This window comes from Sceloporus occidentalis, unplaced genomic scaffold, assembly GCF_023333645.1.
Source record: "Sceloporus occidentalis isolate IW3139 unplaced genomic scaffold, rSceOcc1.0.p SCAF_1, whole genome shotgun sequence".
In the NCBI taxonomy this organism is placed as follows: domain Eukaryota; kingdom Metazoa; phylum Chordata; class Lepidosauria; order Squamata; family Phrynosomatidae; genus Sceloporus; species Sceloporus occidentalis.
The window spans coordinates 26,593,545-26,614,349 of NW_028316981.1; the positions used below are offsets into that span (position 1 = coordinate 26,593,545).

The 20,805-nt window shown below is 42.2% G+C and overlaps 1 protein-coding gene across 1 annotated transcript in view; it reads left to right on the forward strand.

Annotated features, from left to right (window-relative positions):
• RPP14 (ribonuclease P/MRP subunit p14) overlaps positions 1-20,805 on the forward strand; it is a 58,936-nt gene that overhangs the window by 26,669 nt on the left and 11,462 nt on the right. The window lies entirely within an intron of this gene.

The window sequence follows — 20,805 nt, forward strand, 5'->3', positions numbered from 1 at the left end:
TTTTTAAGATAGATTTTAGATTGGACACCTTTGGCAGGATTTAATTGTTTTAAATTGATTGTACCTGTAAAGTGCCATGTAAATTTATGGCTCTGTACAAATAAACAACAACAACAATAATAGAGAATCTATAAAGTTTTTTAAAGCCACTGGCAATTTATGGGCTTGTAAATCTGCTCCAAATTTTAGAGCAAACTTTATAGGAGCATATCCAAGGCGCTTAGCCTTATCCGCCAAAGCAGGTTCCAGACTTTGGATAGTTCCTTTAAAGTCTGGCTTAAAATCAAGACCGGACTAAATACTCTATTCAGCATTGTTTGAATTTCCACTACCATTAGTATCCAGTTACTTTTTCTACAACCATTGTTATTTATTTACTTTCCCACCAGCATTGCTTTTCATGCACTTTCAACAGTTTTTACAATTAGCATGCTGTATTGTTGCAACTATCTCATTGTGGACCATTATCAACGACTTGTGGTAATAAGTCTTGGCATCAGAGCTGGGAAAAGCAGAGCGAGCACTAATTTACCAGTTGTGGATCTTCCTGCCAACCTCCACTAACAGAAACTTTTTCACTGCAGCAGAGTTTGTCAGGACTCAAAGAAATATATGGACTCAGTTTGGGATGCACTGCTCTGTATAGAACCTTCTGTGTGTATTCAGTGTTTTTCAGAATTACAAGTATGTGCTTACCGTATATAAATGATTTATTATTATACACATGTTAAAATGGTAGTTTTATTCCATGGACATATTATTCCTTTAATACATCACAGTTCAGTGCATTGTATGTCGCTTCCTCCTATTTTTTTCCCTTGCATACCTTCAGAACTGTGAATTACTGTATAATTTATTTTCAAATCTGGATTCCTTTAGAGCTGCAAAAATTACCATTCAGCTTGGTTGATTGTGCCTTCCAATCAATTTTGATTTATGATAATCTTATCATGGGGTATTCTTGGCAAGCTTTTTTGAGAGGAGGTTCCCTATGAGGCTGAGAGAGTATGACCAGTGGATTTCCATGGCCGAGCAGGGATTCAAACCCTGGTCTCCTGGAGTCTGAATACAACACTCAAACCACCACAGCATACATATACACACAGAGACGCAAAGCAGTCAGAAAATGAGGGCAAGTCTCTTCATCCACAACTGCAATACAATACCTTGGTGGGTGGTGCTTGAGTGCATCATACATCTGGCAGATACTGTGTAACATTCATTAACATGTGCTCCTAGAGACTATCATTTGGGTTATCATGACATGTGGACACATTAGAGCCTCTCAAACAAAAGAGACAGATCTACTAGATGCTATTCAAATCTATCTATTGTGAAACATTAGAGAAAGAGATACATAGGGATATACATTTTGCAGAGGGGAGTTTGGTATAACTGTTTCCCCGATTTTGTTACCGCATCTGCTAAATCACAAAATCTATCAGAAATAGCAGACTTGTTCTCTGATATCAACCCTATTATTGTTAACTGCAATCAAATAAGCTTTGACTTATGTCAGCCCCGTGAATGAGAAACCTCCAAGTCATCTGATCATCAACCACCCTGTTCAGGTCTTGCAAACTCAGGCTTCCTTGAATAAGAAGATTATCACACAGAGATGAGATAAGGACAGGATCGCTGCCCCGTCATTATCCCTTCTTTGATTGTGATCCCATGAAAGGCTTCCAGATTACAGTACTATTGTCCAGTGATTAAAGTGACATTGCATTAAGGCGAAGTCCTGTTAATACAAAATGCCAGGCAATGCCGCTTCAATGACGGGACAATGACAGGATCTGCACAACATCATTTGAAAGTCTTTTGTGTGATCGCGGTCAATCGTGCTATCTAGATGGGATAATGATGGGATAAGCACAACATATGAAAATCTTCTTGCGATTGCACTAAAAGTACAGGAAAAGGATGGGACAAGAGCATTTAGTCTCCCCTCTGATAATCTCCTGAGTCTATCCCTCTGATATTCGGTGTTTCTCTTTTCCTACTGCACTCCACCTTACCAAGCATTATTTTCTTTTCTAAGGAGTCCTTTCTTCTCATGATATGGTCAAATTACAACAGACTCAATTTAGTCATCTTTACTTCTAGTGAGAGTTCAGGCCTGATTTGCCTGCTTATCCTTTTAGCAGTCCATAGTACTGGAGAACACTTTTCCATTTCCACATTTCAAATGAGTTGATTTTCTTCCTCTCATTTTTCTTTACAGTCCAACTTTCACAACCATATATAAAAATGGGAAATACAATGGCATGGACCACCCTAACTTTAGCGTTCAATGAAATATCTTGTCACGTCAGGATATTGGCCAGTTCCTTCATAGCCCTACTCTTCTTCTGGTTTCTTGACTCCAATCTCCATTCTGATTAATGACTGAGCCAAGATATGGAAGCCACCTTTGCACCCCTTTCCTTGTTTTTTTTCCAGTAATGATTCCAAGCCTTTGCTATTTTCTGCTATTAGTATGGTGTTCTCTGCATATCTTATATAGTTGATGTTCCTTCTTCTAATTTTCACACACCCTTCTCCCACGTCTCATCCTGTTTTACATATGATATTTTCAGGTTATAAATTAAACAGATGTGGTAATAAAATGCAGCCTTGCTTGCACTGTGGTCTTCCTCTCTTTCTACTTTCCTTCACCTTTCCTAACATTATTGTCTCTTCCAACGATTCATGCCTTAGCATGATGTGTCCAAAGTATGACAGTCTAAGTCTTGTCATCTTGGTTTCTAGGGATATCATATTCTAGGGAAAGAGAGGAAGACCACATGCACTGGAGGACCTAGAGATTCCTAGAGAGGTGTTCTCTCAGGTAAAAACATAGGCGTGTTACAGACTGCCAAAATAAAGCTGCTTTGGGTCTCTTTGGAGGTATGCTATTTAAATGATGCATGGGTCCTAAGAGTCCAGAGATCGCGCCAAAGCCACACTCCATTCCTAAGCACTGGAGTGCAGCTTTGGTGCAGCTTCCGGATTCTTAGGATGCATGCATCATTTAAATAGCATACCTCCAAAGAGACCCGAAGCAGCTTTATTTTGGCAGTCTGTAACAGGCCATAGTGTTTCTGTTATTTTGCGGTTTGTCCACATTCACAGGGATCCTGTGCCCTAACCTCCCAAAATGTGGAGGGATGAGTGTAGTTGAACTGGAGTAGATTCAGTCTCTGTAACTTGAAGCAGCTCTATTAGTATGCCTTCTGTTCCTGGTTACTCCCCCCCCCCCCGCCAAGTGCTCTGAATCCATCATCAATTATATGGACAGTGAGCCCGCCCCATATATGGGCTCTTTATAGGCGGTTTTCAGCTTACGCTGAAGCCACCTGAGAAATGGGAGAATGCACAGAGCTTGCAAATGGTGCGCACGGCTGCGGGGTGAGCACGAGCCCCATTGGATATAATGGGGCTAGAGCATATGCACATTTTGCTTTACATAGGGGGGTGGTCTGGAACAGATCCCCAGCGTAAAGCAAGGGCCCACTGTACTAAAACTGGACATTTATCTTCATGTGTTTTTTGTTCAGATTAATCTGTCACCCTTTCATCTCTTTTATATAGTTATTCAAGTGTGTTTTTTCCATCGTCTCTTTATTTCTTCTTGGTCACCACTACAGAAGATTAGTGCCATTGTTGGGGGTATTAACCCTGTGTGAGTGTATATGCTTTGTCCTCATCCCTTACAAATGACCATGACTTCAGACAACAGTTTTGATTTTCTGGTATAATTATTATAGGTACAATACCACCATATGTTGCTAGATGAGGTAGCTTTTTATAAGCCTCACGTTAAAGACCTTTTCCTATTATTTGAACTAGTATTGATACTACACACACACACACACACACACACACACATGTATTCATATAACTAGCTGTTTAGCAGGCAAAATAGGGAATTGGGAAAAACACTAGTATTCTGCCATATGTGCCAGAAACTCAGGATATTTTTCTTCGTGGACAGAAACATATGGCTTAATTAATTTTTGCTAAGCTATAATCCATACAGTGACTGTGGTATATAGCCCATGCACAATGAGCTTGTATTCAATCCACAGTACTCCTAAACTGATGTCACAGGATCTAAGGAACAGGTTGTTCTGTATGAAGTCTCATTCATTTGCTGTATAAACATCTCATTATCTTATCCATTCTGCTTATTTACAAAACCACTGCTTCTCTTTGATCTGCAGGCTTAATTGCTATGTCTGGATCTTGCAACGAGTCATGTAATACTTCTGGTCCTATTTTCTTCAAAGAATATAGATTATTGTTTGCTCTACATCTTTTAAAGAACATTTCTCTCAAAGCACTCCTGAAAGGGCAGGCTCTGGGTCTGAGAGTGAAGGAGATAGAAAACCATGAGGAAGGAAATGGAATGGAGTGTTCTTGGAAAGGCATGACTGGTTAGTGGTAGAGCTTGGGGAAAGTTAAAATTATTATACTATAACTTTCAGAATCCCTCAACCAACACTGGGAATGCTGGGGGTGGTGGTCTGAGTATGATAGTACAAAAGGTAACATTTCTAAGCTCTGGGCTTCTCTGGAATTCATGCTGTCTGGGGATGATGGGCATTGTAGTCTAAAACAGTCCTTCGCAAACTATTTTATGCAGTGGACTGACAATTATTCCCCCCAAGGTACCAAGGACTGGTTCACAATTTGAGTCACATTGGGCCCAAACAGACAGGCCAATATAAAGCTGCTTTGAGTCACTTTGGAGGTATACTGTTTAAAAGCTGCATGCGTCCTAAGAGGCTGGAAGCCGCACCAAAGCCACACACCAGTCCTAAAGACTGGGGCACAGCTTTGGCACAGCTTCTGGCCTCTTAAGATGTGTGTGTCATTTAAACAGCATACCTCCAAAATTAATAATAATAATAATAATAATAATAATAATAATATTGTTTATTTGTTAACCGCTTTTCCTACGATCAAAGCGGTGTACAATATCGTTAAAAACAAACATTAAGAACAATTAAATATCCACATCTAAATACATATTAAAAGAAGTGAATTGAAGCAAGATTAAAAACATATTATAACACATAATAAACTATTAAACCATGAATTACTATTTATCAAGACAACGAGGGGGAGATGGTCTCAGACGGAATTGGGAGGGTAGGCTTGTAGGAAGAGATGAGTCTTTAGAGCCTTCTTAAAGGCTTCCACCGTTCCACTGAGGCGAATCTCTTCCGGTAGGGCATTCCATAGAGAAGACGCCACTGCTGTGAATGCCCTTTGTCGTGTGATCGCCAGTCTCACCTTAGGGTAGCTAAGTAAGGGTTTTCCTGTAGATCTGAGTGTGCGGGGAGGATTATGTAGGGAGAGGCGTTCCCTCAAGTAACCCGGGCCCAAGCCATTTAGGGCTTTAAAGGTGAATGTAAAATTACCCGAAGCAGCTTTATTTTGGCCTGTCTGTTCAGGCCCATTATTATCATATTGGCACAATATGGAGCCCTAGTGGTGCAGTGGTTAAATGCCAATACTGCAGCCACTCACTCACAAACAAAGTTGTGAGTCCAATACCAGCCAGGGGCTCCAGGTCAACTTAGCCTGGCACCCTTCCATAGGTCACTAAAATGAGTGCCCAGCTTGTTGGGGGCAATTAGCTTACATTTGTAAACCACTTAGAAAGTGATATAGAAATGTACTTGCTAATTTCATGAACATGTGCTACAATCAGACAGCCAATGGCTCTGAGCCCAATATTGGTTTGCAGACCACCATTCTGAATAGCAATAGTTTAACACATTTGAAAGTTACCAGGTTGGGGAGGGCAGTGCACAAGAATATGTAAAGATAGTGCAGTCAGGAAATGGGACTTATTCATGCCCACATCAAAAACTTCACTGGCTATTCCTCCCACCAATGCCATCAATAGCATTGTCTTAGTTTAATATAAAAAGTAACATGAAAGCCACTGGGATGCACAGTTTTTCAGTTATGACATGTGCAGGGTTGACCAAAGATATTTTGTTGCCTAGGGCAAAGAACAGAATAGCACTGTCTCCCAGCTCCTCATACAGAAGCTGACTAGAATGACATTTGATTCTTCCTTCACTAGTGACAATAGGACTTCATGCTTCATCATATTAAAGGAAGCAGAGTTATGTAAGTAACTAGAGCCATGTTGTGCAGCATACAAAGCCCTGTCCTTCAACAGAGGTTAAAAAACATCTTGGCACCAGGGAGGTTGAAGAATTCTGAGCATTGCATTCTTGCAAATTTACTTTTCCAGACTCTGAATCAATGGTGCCATTCCAGTGAAAATAGCCAATGTGGAAACAACCAGACTCACAACACAATCCCATACATTTTTACTGAGTGGTAAATCCCATTCAATTCAGTGACATTTACTGCATGATAAGGTGCTGTAAGATTGCAATGTAAATATTTTCTTTGTATGTAGCCTGACTCTTCTGAATCATTCTGCCCAAGGAAAAGGACACAAGCCTTTTCAGTGAAGCACATGCCCCTCCTGTTTTAGTCAAATGGGCCATTTTTTAAATCCAACATCTTATTTTCTAATGTTCATCTCCATTCAAATAACACATTTTTTTAACTTTAGTATATGGACAGACTGTATCTCCCCATATGAACCTGCCAGGACTAAGATCTTCAGGGGAAGGCTTTCTCTTGGTCCCTCCTCCATCACAGGCCCCCTTAGTGAGGGGACATGAGAGATAGCCTTCTTGGTGGCTGCTCCCAACCTCTGGAACTCCCTTCTGCAGGAGGCTAGACTGGCCCCTTCCCTGCTTTTCTTTCACTGGAGGGCCAAAAAAACAACAAAAAACCCTTTTTGTTTAAGTAGGCTTTGAATATGTAAGGAAGGGAGATTCTTACTGGGGTGTTTGGTTTGGTATGTTTTTACATGTTTGACCTATTATATTAATGTGGTGTTTTAACTGTGTTTTGTACTATTTTATTCTTGTTTTTAAGCATCATTTGTGATCCGTCTTGGGTCCAGTTTGGGAGCCAGGCAGCATATAAGTAAAATTATGATTGTTGTTAACAACAACAACAACAACAACATTGTTATTCACTTTTATTTTCATCATGGACCCCCAGGAGTTCTATGTATGTTCCCAGGTGGTCTCCCATTTAGCTATTGACCAGAATCAGGCCTGCTTCGCTTCAGCGGGGTTGCTTGCTACTTTATGTGTTTTCAGACCATGGCTTTTTAAGTTGCCATAACCATTAGGTTATGAGTTCAATGCCAGCCAGGGGCTCCAGATCGACTCAGCCTAGCATCCTCCCATAGTTTGCTAAAATTAGTACCCAGTTTGTTGGGGGCAATTAGCTTACACTTTGTGAACTGCTTAGTACACTGGTAAGGAGTATAGAATGTACTTGCTATTGCTACTGCTATTATTTTCTAAGGGATGACTTTGATTTCCATCTTGCCTGTTGTAGTATTTACATCCTAAGTACCAGAGTTTGAAAAATAAATAAGTCCTTTTCATAGCTTTAGGTTAGCTAACCTGGCCTCTATCCAACATCAAGCAAGCCAATTTCCATTCATGCAATAGGGCACTCCCTTATTTTTTTCCCCTCTGTACCGCCATACATTCTCTGGCTGTCTCATAACCCTCACAGGTGATGCACAGCGAATGTAAGGGGAATGAAGTATCTGTTCTGCCAGTGGTTTCCATTCTACTTGTGGACAGACAGCATTAGAGACAAGCCTGAGTATCTATTCTAAAACATAGCAAACTAGGACTTCTTGAGGACCACAAAATATTATCAATACATACCTCCTAGAAAGCCAGTGGTTTAAGTATGGCTCTAGAGATCAGGGCTTAAATCCCTGCTGAAAATCCTCAGAGAAAGGCAAACCATCTTTGAACAAACACTGCCAAGCCAACCCTGTGATAGGGTCACCTTAGTGTTGCCGTAAGTCGAAAAAAACTTGAAGGGACACAACAACAACAAAAATAAGTCCACTATGTCAGTTGATATTGTATCCCCACAAGAACAAGTTTTTACCTTACACCAAAAGGTTGATTTCTCACACCTGCAATAATAAATGAAGCTCTCATATCTTGCAGCCATTAGTGTCACAGAGATATGATTCACATGACAGCAGCAACTTGTAAATATATAATGAATACAAAACTTTCCTCCTGCCTGTCATGCTGTAGGTTGTTCTACCTGCTTTTCACCATTGACATTGCCCAGCTATTGCTAGGTTCACATAAATCTATCACATATATTAAACTCCTACCTGGGATGAGAAGTTGTGCAGTGGTCCCTGATCTCACTTGATCCCTGCTGCCTCTGTCGTTGTTCACTTCATCTTGAAGCTGGGTGGAGGAGCTTGTATACAAATGCTTAAGGTATGTGGAGGTGTTCATAAAGCCACTTCCTCCTTCATCTGGAGGATGCCAACAGTTTTTATGATACTGAAAGAGCCTCCAGTGACTTGTTCAGTCAATGGCCATTTAATTATCATCTTTCAATCACTAGAGGCTCTGCCACCCAAAGGCTAGGATTCATCACGTCTCTTACATCTCTCCAACCATTAACTTTGCTCCTCTGTCATGGTTGCTTCTAACTGTAAAGAGATGCTTATCTTAAATACAGAAATGCTATCTTTTATTACAAATCCCAGAATCTCCTAGGCACCATGGCCACTAACCACTAGCTGTCCAGGAGACTGTGGGAGTTGTAGTCAAGCAACTTTTTCAAACTCGCCTTCAATTTATGCAGAAGATCAAGGTGGTTATTTTCTGGAGGCACCAACTAGTCATGTGGTTGATAGTGTGTGCCCAGGGATCCTATATGAAGAGATGTGGACACCATCCTGACCCCACTTTCCCCCTTAAGCTCTGACAAAAATGGTTTTGTTAGAACAGTGCAGGCAAATGTGTAGCCCTCCATATATTCAAAATCTGCAGCTCCCATCATCCTACCTGACTGGATATAGCTGATGGGAGTTGTAGTCTCACAACATTTGGAGGGCCACACAGTTTGTAGCCCTATGTTGGAGGATGTCACAGCACTCTGAGACACTCTGAGATGGCTTTCATTCAGCATGAATTCACTGTGAAATGTGCTCTAGAAAAGGTTAATGACGCCAAAGCCACTGCTCGTGACCACCACTAACCTCTTCCCTTTGACATATGATTAGTTTTTATCATCTTTATTCAAAACAAAATAAAACAAAACCTTTTTTCATAGGTAAATGTTAATATGCAAATCTGTAATATAGTAAATGTTCATGTGCAAATCTACCATGTAGCCAGTTCAGGACACCAGTGTCTTGTTATTAAAAAAATTCAGTTGTATGACAGCTTGTGTACTGTTAGCATACCCTATGCCACTCACACTAGATATTCAATTTCATATTTAATACCTAGAAAGTAGGTATGCTTAGAAGGCCATGAATGAATGAATGAATGAGATTTTATTTATATACCGCCATTCCTTCGATCACGGCGGTTTACAAGATACTAATAAAATACAATACAGTACGAAACAAATTACAAATAGAAATTAAAACAGCAAAAATCCCCCATATTAAAACCGTACAATACAATACATCATTAAAAATCCATTCATTCATTCCAGATAATTAAAACCAGTAAAGTCAATAAAACAATCTAATAATACAACACACAATACAGAGGAGAAGATGACAGTCAGGACATGTGGGGGAAGGCTTGGCGAAATAGGTGAGTCTTGAGATTTTTCTTAAATGACTCCAGGGAGGGGGCCGAGCAGAGCTCATCAGGGAGAGAGTTCCAAGACTGCGGGGCCACAGCAGAAAAAGCCCTTTGCGCAGTCGCTACGTATCTCATCTTGGGAACTCTCAAAAGTTTTTTCCCACCTGACCTAAGAGTGCGGGGCGGATTATATGGGGAGAGGCGGTCCTCCAAGTACTCTGGGCCCAAGCCATTTAGGGCTTTATAGGTAACAACCAACATCTTGTATTGAGTCCGGAAGCGGATTGGCAGCCAATGCAGATCTTTCAATATAGGTGTTATGTGGCTGGCCCTGGAACTACCAGTGACCAGCCTTGCGGCCATATTTTGAACCAACTGCAGCTTCCGAGTTTGGTACAAGGGTTGCCCCATGTAGAGTGCATTACAGAAATCAAGTCGAGAGGTTACCAGTGCGTGTACCACTGTTTCAAATCCTGGTCCAGTTAGGGCCGCAGCTGGTGTATCAGCTGAAGCTGGTAACAGGTACTTCTAACTGTCACATCCACCTGAGGAGTCAGGTGAAGCGACGAGTCCAGAAGCACCCCCAAACTGCGAACTGTGTCCTTCACGGGGAGCGTGACCCTGTTCAGGACAGGTGGACAAATTTCCTTCCCAGGACCGGGAGAGCCTATCACAAGTACTTCCGTTTTCTCTGGATTCAGGCTAAGTCTGTTTTCCCTCATCCAGCCCATTACCGACTCCAGACAGGCATTGAGTGGAGAGCTGCCATCCCTAGTCACTGCATCAGTCGGAGACACAGAGACACAGAGAAGACTATTTGGGTGTCATCAGCATACTGATAACACCGCGCCCCGTGTCTCCGGATGATCTCTCCCAGCGGCTTCATGTAAATGTTGAATAGCATAGGGGACAAGATCGCTCCCTGAGGGATCCCAGATGTAAGGGCCCTCATGTCAGAGCGACAGTCCCCCAGCTCCACCATCTGGAATCTGCCCGAGAGGTAGGAACGGAACCACTGTAAAGCAGTGCCCCCGATTCCCAACTCCCCCAGGTGATCCAGAAGGATACCATGGTCGATGGTATCGAAGGCCGCAGAGATGTCCAAGAGCACTAACAGGGATACGCTACCCCTGTCCATGCCCAGACGGAGATCATCGACTAAGGCGACCATGGCAGTCTCAACCCCATAGCCCGCCCGGAAGCCGGTTTGAAATGGGTCCAGATAATCTGTATCCTCCAAGACCCTCTGTAGCTGGGAGGCAACCTCTCTCTCGATCACCTTCCCTAAAAATGGCAGCAGTGACACAGGCCGATCATTATTTCGAATTAGGGGGTCAAGGGAGGGCTTCTTTAATAGAGGTTTTACAATGGCCGTTTTAAGATTAGATGGAAAACGGCCCTCCCTGAAAGATGAATTGACAATACGACGCAACATTTCTGTTGTCGCCGCTCCCCCTTGAACTTCCAGCCATGAAGGGCAGGGATCGAGAGAGCAGGTAATCTTCCTAACGCTACCGAGGATCTTGTCCACATCCTCGGTACTTACAGACTCAAAGTGATCCAGTACAACTGAGTCCACAGAAGCTCTGGACGCCTCTACTCTCGATTCTGAATCAATAACAGCGTCAAGATCAGTTCTTAGCCGAGAAATTTTATCCATGAAGAAGTTATTAAACTCGTCACAGCAGGCCTTAGATGGCTCCAATAATGGGTTCGGGGGGGAGCCAATTGAGTGAGCTCTCTCACAACCCTGAACAGCTCTGCTGGACGCGACTCCGCAGACGCAATACGTGCAGCAAAGAACGAATTTTTTGCTGCATCTATTACCACTCCGTAGGCCTCCAAATGAGATTCTAGGAGTGTCTTGTCGGCTAAGTCCTGATGTGTCCCCCATTTGCGCTCTAGTCGTTGCGCAGCCCGCTTCCTTGCCCTGAGATCTTCCGTATACCAGGGCTTTTTATTGGAAGCAGGCCGGAAAGGACACTTGGGAGCGATACTGTGAATAGCCCTGGAGAGATCAGTGTCCCAGATGGTAGTCAGGGCATCAACAGAATCGCCGTCAGTTCCAACCATATATCCCTCTAGGGCTTCTTGGAACTTTTTGGGTTCCATCAGCCTTCGAGGGTGGACCATTCTAATAGGTCCGCCACCCCCGGGGGGGAATCTGGGTAGTAGCCTTGTTACTAGCCTCGACCAAGAAATGATCCGTCCATGACAGGGCAGAGATATTGGTTATCTCTGCCCACTGAGACTCCATGTCCGTGCAGAAGACAACATCGAGTGTATTACCAGCAGAATGTGTGGGCCCTGTGACCAGTTGGGACAGGCCCATGGCAGTCATGGTAGCCATGAACTCCCGAGCTGCACCAGTTGGAACAAGACCGGCCTCAAAGGGGATGTTGAGGTCCCCCAGGATGATGATCTGACCCACACTGAGGACACAGTGACAGGAGAAGCATGTGGAAACTTAGACAGAAACTAAGATAAATGCTAATAGGGTTAACTGAGCATCGAGCTCAGCCCCCAAACTCTGTGCATTTCCTCTTGCAAGCGAAACAAAGGAGTTGCATTATAAAACAATCAGAGACCACGCCTTCTTCCCACCTCATGCCGATATTCCCACACCTCCTTCCTATCTGAACATTAAGATATTGTCTCAAATCCAATCAAGGTATTATCACTCCAAATCTTCAGATGCCATCTGCTTTCTGGACACCTTTTTTCCGTTCCCCGGGAAAGCCACCAAAGCCTTTGTAACACTGTGAACACTGAAGATGCCAGCCACAGATGCTGGCGAAATGTCAGGAAGAAAATCTTCTAGAACATGGCCACATACCTCGAAAAACCCACAAAAAACCTTTGTAACTCCTTAGGTGGCACAGCATGCACCTCGAGGATGTGGAATGGGGTATAAATATCGGCCCTGATACTAGCCTCATAGTTACACAGCTACCCTACTACACAGTTGCACCCCTTTGTGTAACCCTTATACACTGAGCCAGTCTCCAAACCACACTGGTCATAGTGCTGCATTTTCCACTGACTTCTCTTCAGGATCAGTAATTATCACCCACTTTAAATCCTGACTTCTCTCTATCCAGCCACTCACATTCTTCTTTCGGATAGCCTTGTATGATTCATAAGGCCACCATAGTCTTTGTACATTCGTGTGCACCCTTGCACATTTCTAAATAAAAACACTTATTTACTTAAACTCGAATAATTTCTACAGTTAGTTCTGGTATACATACTGTATATACTCATATATAAGTCTAGACATTTAAGTTAAAAAATTGACCCAAAAAAACTGAGTTGACTTATCCATGGGTTAATGTAAGTACTGTACTTTAACTCGTGTGTGTGTGTGTATACACACACACACACACACACACACACACAATCCCCTGGTGAAAAGCAAGAGTTTGATCTGCCCTAGAAGCACTTGACTCCCTTCTACTCTCTCATCTATCTAGCCTTTAGAATTAGTACAAATAGTTATGTCTGCTGGAATTTTGTAAGTTTTTTTGGTATTGTTTTCCTTTGCTTCATCCTTTATATTCTTCATTACACCTCTCCCCCCCTAAGTTTTACCCTTGGCTTATCCATGGGTTGTATCAAAATTCATAATTTTGGCCCCAAAACCTGCCCCCAACTTATATATGAGGTAGACTAATAGTCGAGTATATACGGTAGGTGGAAGATCCCTGCAGTTACACTCCTCTCTCAAAACTCCTTTGGAGCTATAATTTCCCCAAATTTCAAAGATACATTGTCACTGCTGGTAGGGACCCTAAATGTCCCCCCATCTTTTAGGGTAACAGAATTGGCAAAGAACATGGGCAACACTCTGCACCCCTTACCCACAAATTGACATGCATAGTATAGGCAGTGTAGACACAGGGAAACCTGTAGAGGCTCCACAAAGCTTTTGTGTTTGTGTGTGTGATTGCAGAATTGTGTGATTTAGGCAATAAGGGCTATTGTGGGGTTGGAATCTGCTCTCCTCTGCTTTTCTTTGTCTGTACTTGGCAGCTGCACCTACACTGCCACAAGATTGGTGAGAGCCATTCATGAGTGCGGCCAGGCCACCCATTTCCGCATCAGATGTGGTGACAGAGGGCTTCTCAGTAAGAGTGATGGTACAGAAATGTAAGGAGTGCATGCAAGGAGTAGGTCCCTGAGTCAGCGTGGGAATGGGCATGTAAACACCGGCCCATCCCTGCACCAGCCTGAGGATCAATCCTGGTGAGCACCTGGACTAGAATAGCATGGATTCAGCCCATGCTATCCTGGCCTGTATGTTCAGTGCCTAAGAGGGAATTGTGAAGCCTGATGTAAATATCTTCCATTGCCTAGTCTGCGTTTGAAGTGACTTTAACTTCAACAATCAAAAATGAACCAACTGGTGAGGTGATGGCTGTTAAATATCCCAGGATTTAAGGTATAATCTTTCACTTAAAAACTGCCACGTGAAAAAAACCATAGGATTTGGCAGCAGCCTACAAAATATACAAACACAGAAACACATATGGCAGCAGAAAAGCTCAGGCTTCTTTTTAACCACCCCTTACATCATATTAAGAAAAGAAAAGAAGAAGAAGAGGGAACAGACAAGGCCCTCAAAACAAAAACAAAAAAATGGAAGCATGCCAATAAAATGATCCATTTATCAATAAAAGGTGTTCCAGATATACAAATGTCCATACAAAGTTGACTTCTGTCCATCACAGATTTAAAAGATTTGTTAATGCAATATCCTTTACCCATTGATTAAGAGGAATTGGTTATCTGCCCTTTCAGTGCTGCAATATGAGTCTTTTAGCCATCAAAATGGCATGGAAAAAATTTCAGGTATGCTGATGGTAGCTCTCTCAGGTCCCCATATGAGGGAGAGGACCTCTCTGTTTTAAAGTAAAAACTACATTAAATACATAATATCCAGCTACAAGATCATTTTCTTTATTTTCTTTTTACCTGTAAGGGGAAGGTTCTGTCCAGATAAGGCGAAGGTTGATCTTTCTTCCACCTCCATTGGCTTCAGTGGAAAACAACCCCATTTTTAGCCCCTGTACTAGGCTAGGGGAAAAATTAGGTTAGAAACAAAGGGGGGGGGGAGTTCTGTAAGGATGTTACCTAAAAGGTCTGGTCTTTTGGGGGGAAACAGTGAAGGAGATGGGAGATTGATTGGAAAGATGGCCAGGAGTCAGTGACACATTGTGCAAAAGAGATGGTTTACCCTTCTAGAAACTAAGTTGATGGCCCAAGAGTTATTCCCCCTAACTGGCTTAGGTGTGCCTATACATGTAGCCATCCTCCACACCTTCAAGGCATGCGGTTTTACCCCAGATATAAACTATGATAGAAAACAGTAACTTCAGTCCCTTTCCATGGGATCCCCCTTGTCATCTAGGACTGTGCTTTGAGGCTTATAGTGAAGGGAAGACAAGTGCCCAATGATGTGACTGATGCCTGCCTACTATTGTGGCCAGAGTTTTGCTTTTCACCCAGATTTCCACTATGTTTTAAACAAACACTTCTCTATGCATGGTAACTATCATGTTTAGGATGAAGAAAAACACAGAGAGCAAGCTTGACCTTTGAAAAAGATTCAAACAACCTACCTACACAACAAGATAGCAGCTATCATGGATTTGTGTGATTTAGACATTTTATTCAATTTGTAGAAATCTATGCAAAAACCATTCATTCCTTGATATTAGCAGAAAATCCACATGACAGCTATTCCTGTCAACAAAATTGGGCATGAAAGATCCCATTAAAATTTTTTGTACTGAGTCTTAGTGTTCTGGCGTATTCATCCTTTTACAGTTTAACATATTTCTTTTATATAGCATCCCACAAATTCACATGATACTGTAAACAATTTTTTTAGTCACATGCTTACAGAAATCTCTTAACTGAAATATTCAGAGGTTTCAAAGAGGCTGAAAGGAGTTATCTGTATGATAATGAATTGATAATAATAGGGATAATGATAATTCCCTTAGAGTTATAATCAGAGGTATGTGATAAATTTCTTTTTAATCCTGACGATACAGGAAATTCTGACATAAATGAATATGCCATAAATAATAGAGTTATGATGTGTAGGTGAAGTAAAGATAGATTAGCCCCTTCGCTCTAAACTCTCTAAACTGTGTCCAGTTATGAAAAGGCATATTTGTTGAATGGCTACATGAACTTAATTGTAATATAAATAGTATTGCTCCAAGAAAAAAAATCTCAGCCACTCTGGTCTCATGTGTAAAAAAAAATCATCAGTAACTTGTTTATATAGTATGAAAGAACTGATTAGGTGCTGGATTACAAATAATTTCATCTTCCAAAGGTGTCATAAACAGCTACGGAAGGAGCAAAAAGACTGTCCATGGCAACCTTTTTGATCTGAAAATAGAACTGCATGCAACATCTTAAATATCATTCCCCAAAGTTAAATTCTGCTAACTTCAAAATAAATTAAGTGTAAGGTGATAAAATATAAACCATATGGATTTAAGACAAACTTGATTATTGCATGGGCTTCCTCTTCTGGATTGTTCATAGGTAAGGAATTAATATCCACAGTAATGACAGCATCACTTGGAATTGGGATCTGCTTAACCACATTTATAAAGTCTTTTGTTGCTGAAAGACATTCTATACCTATATTGTTCTTGGAATATGACTTCAAGTTGTTTCTGACTTATGGCAACCTTTTGGTTTTTCTTGGTAAGATTATTCAGAGCGGGTTTGATTTTGCCTTCCTCTGAGGCTGAGAGAGTATGACTTGACCAAAATCACCCAGTAGGTTTCCATGGCTGAGTTGGGATTCGCATCATGATCCTCAGAGCCCTGGTCCAGCACTCAAACCACTACACCATGCTGGTGTCTGTCTTTAGTAAAGTCTTTAGTATCCCTGTTATAAGCTGGATACTGAGGCCGGTTACACACCGGCACTTTAGTGCATGACGAGCACGCACTAGGGTTACAAAAGGGCGGTGCTTCTGCACCGCCCTAACCCTAGTGCGTGCTCGTCACGCACTAAACGGCGGCGGCCCTTCCATACGGCCGCCGCTGTGAGGACGTCACGGCTGCGCCGCCTCTAGACGGGGCGGCGCGGACGTGACGTCCTTGCTCTGCGCCAGGGTGCTTAGTGCGCCCTGAACACGGAGCAGGAAGGAGCTCCGTTTCGGAGCTCCTTCCTGGTTTATTCCGCTGGGCGCAGCCTTCAGACGGCTGCGCCCAGCGGACTAAAAGAGAAAGGGGCCAAGCGGCCCCTTTCTCTTCTCCCCGCCGCTGCGGGGTGTCCTTGGGGCTTGAAGCCCCAGGGACACCCCTTTTCAGGCTGCGGGGAAGCGGCGTTTTGCTGCTTCCCAGCAGCCTAAAAGCGGCGGATCGGGGCCTCAGCGGCTGCCGTTCTGGCTGCTGAGGCCCTGATACTCCGGGGAAAGGGGCGGGTCCAGACCGCCCCAAATGGGCGGTCTATAACCCGCCTATGTTTTGTGTATACTTTGCAAAATGTAAAGCTCTGAATCCCCTATACTAGAAGAAAGTATGAGAAAAAGTGTACTCTGTGGCTGGAGTTAACAGCATCTAGTGATGTGTTCAGATGTTCAGTACTGAAGTATCAATGCCTAAGTATAAATATGATAAACAGAGAGTATATCAAGGGGGGGGGGGGTGTGGCGCAATGGCAGAAAACTGAAAATATTGTGTGAAGGCAAAGGCTTTTGCGGCCAGCATCCATAGATTTTTTGTGGGTTTTTCAGGCTATGTGGTCATGTTCTGGAAGAATTTATTCCTGACGTTTCACCAGCCTCTGTGGCTGGCATCTTCAAAGAATGCTGGCCTGGAAGGGAGTGGTATGTGTGTGTGTGTGTGTGTGTGTGTGTGTGTGTGTGTACACACAAACTGTGTGACCCTTGTTTGAGAGGAAGTGACTTACATGTTAATCTGTATGTCGGTCTGTTGTTGAATGGCAAGGCCTTCAGGTGTCTCTTTAATCAGTGTCCATTGTCTAATTGGCTAACACATTGTAAACCACTTAGAGGGTGCTCAGCAGTATAAAGTAGTATAGAAATGTAAGTGCTATCGCTACTGCTAACGTGTTTTAATGCTTTTTTGTAAACCGCTATGAGATTTTGATGTAGGGCAGGACACAAATATTTAAATAAAAAAGTAAATAAAAGCATGGTCCTTCAAAATATCCTGGACCCAAAACATTTAGGGCTTTGCATGTCATCACTAGCATTTTAAATTGTGATTGAACTCCAGACATTTTAATGTATTGGAACAACAACAAAAAATCCTGTGCCATTTTGTGACTGAAGAGTGATACAGGAAAGCTGGCATGAGCAACTGGATAAAGAATAACCCTCCACCCACCCAAACATTGAAAAACAAGAAACCAACTGCAGTGTGAAAAATATGCACTCAGTTGCTTTGCAGCCAGGGTAACATGTGTATTTGGGATTACCTGGGTGAGAAAGATTTCACTAGGAACATTTATCTACAGCTGTTTCATGGATGGTAAGTGTGTGTTTGTACAGATTTCCCATTGGTTTTGCTTCCATTTAGGTGGGATGGTAGAGATGATTACTGTTGCTTCATAGAGGATAGTTGGGAGAAGATATTTCCCACTGACAAAAGGATTGAATGGGAAACAGCAACTCAGCCCATTTGGTTCACTACCTTAGATTTTTGTGTTCTGCAGTCTGCAAGTGCAATGAAATGTGAATGGTGTGTTTCAGTCTGGAATAGCTCTTGCAACGTGTCTTTCAGACCAGTAAAGCAGCTGCCATAGCCCAGCAGCCTGATCTCATTGGGAAAATAGTAGCTTCCAAAAGTAAAGGCTTCCCCTTTGACATGATTGTCTAGTTGTGTCTGACTGTGAGGGGCGGTGCTCATCTCTGTTACTAAACCGAAGAGCCAGCACTGTCAAAGATACTTTTAAATTGTTTTTATTGACATGTATGTATTTTTATGTTGGAATTTTAATCTGTACGCCGCTTTGATCATCACGGAAAAGCGGGATAAAAATAAAATTTATTATTATTATTATTAAAGACAACCCAATCATCATGTGGCTAGCATGACTGCACAGAATGCTGTTACCTTCCCACTGAAGTGGTTCCTGTTTATCTAATTGCACTTTTACATGTTTTTGAACTGCTAAGTTGACAGAAGCTGGGACTAGTGATGGGAGCTCACTCCGTCATGCGGTGCTTGGGTCTTGAACTGCCGACCTGGCAACCTTGCGGTCATCAGAGTCGGCATCTTAACCGCTGAGCCACTGTATCCCTTCCAAAAGTAGAACACAGTAATTGAAAACCTTGCTTGGAGGCTGGCAAGATTGGGGCCAGGTGTGAGTCAGTATTCCAAAGCAGTAGCCATAGGTCAAGCCATGACACTTTTGATACAAATGGCCACTTGATCTTCTTGAATTGTTTCCCCAATCCATCCCCTTCCCACATAGTTAACTGAAATCATCACAGTCTCTGATAGTCCCTGCAGTCTGCCTTACCTCTATCTTCTGGTGCCCCCTCCTGGTTTCTGTTTTTGACCTTTTTTCCTACAGTCCATACACTTTTGGACTTGGCAAATGTCATCTCCATTCGTTTGCCACTGATTACTTTGAGCAAGATATTTAGTGCCATCTTCTGATTCTGGTACTTTTTACTATTCTTGCTATTATTTTTAGCTGTTTTCCTGCTGCGTCCTCTTTAGTGGCTGAGCATGCACAAAGGGTTGCTAAATGAAGTTCCAGAATATATAAACTTTTAATCAGTTTGTCCCGATGAAGGAATACGTATGACTTAATGAAATGTGCTATGTGGATTTCAATAAATATGTACAGGCACTCTGAAAACCATATTTTCACCAAGAATGAATAAAACCACCTTCGCTCATCTTTTCACCTTTATCCATCAATTCTGTTTGCTGCCTAGGTGTCATCATAACAAGTAGATTTTCTTACCATATCATAACAGTTTTGTTGTCTTCGCATTGTGAAAACACCTCTTGTCTTCCTAAAATGTCCTACTACAATTATTATCAAAGTCCTTATCATTTCCTGCCTTGATTCCTGGAATGTTATTCTAACAATTACAGTAATGTTAGAATTAGATAGCAAATGCTCACTCTCACACTTCATGTTTTCTTCATGCCTTGGCTTTCTTGCTTGTCATTCTGCTCACATCTCTCAATTGTGCCTTTTTCTTCAGTGGCTTTCCTTTTTGGCTCACCAAACTGATTCAAACTTCCACCTCCGTTATGCTCACTGCTTCCCATCTGCTCCTTCTGATTTCTATTCTTCTTACTCCTTTTTACAATCTGCTGTAGGGATAATTTAACATTATTTAGACATTTATTTGAAAATCCTAGACATACACCTAAAATTGGGGTGGATCTCCAGATATTGTTGAATGAGTTGCAAATCTCATCTTTCTTCACATTGGTTTTGTTGGCTAGGACTGATGAGAATTGCACTCCAGTAATGCGGAGAAGGTTACAAATCGCCTATCCTTGGTCTAGGGCCTAGGCAGTGATTCTCAGTCAGGGTCCCTGGAACCGTTGGGTTCTGCAAGAGATTGCTAGGGAGAGATCGTTATAAAAACATTTTGATCTCAGCTTATGTTTTGTTCAGAGGTTCTGAGACATGGAAATTATTTCAAGAGTTTCACCAGGCTGAGAAAGTCTGATCAAAATAGTAAACGTGAATCAAGTGTTTTTAAAAGTCACAGGGGAGAGCCACAACTGTGTGCAGTGCTCTTAACTGTGCACTAGGTGTCATGCCTGGCTCTATCTATAATAATGCATGAAATGATCTTGATATTAATCTGTTAGTTAAACCTCCACTTCCTGCTGATAATTCTTCTCTTCTTTTTATATTCTCTGTTATCTCTTCCTCCAGAACAAAACCTGTGGTTTCCTTTCATCTTTCAGAACATATTTTGCTTCCCCTTCCTCATTAATATCAATCCAAATGGCTTCACTTCCAAGCCTTATTTAGGATAACCTAGTTAGTGGTGATTACAGTTGGCCCTCCACATTTGCGGCTTCGACTTCTGCGAATCTGATTATTTGCAGTTTTGATCAATATGTTCTCTCTAGGAATCTCTAG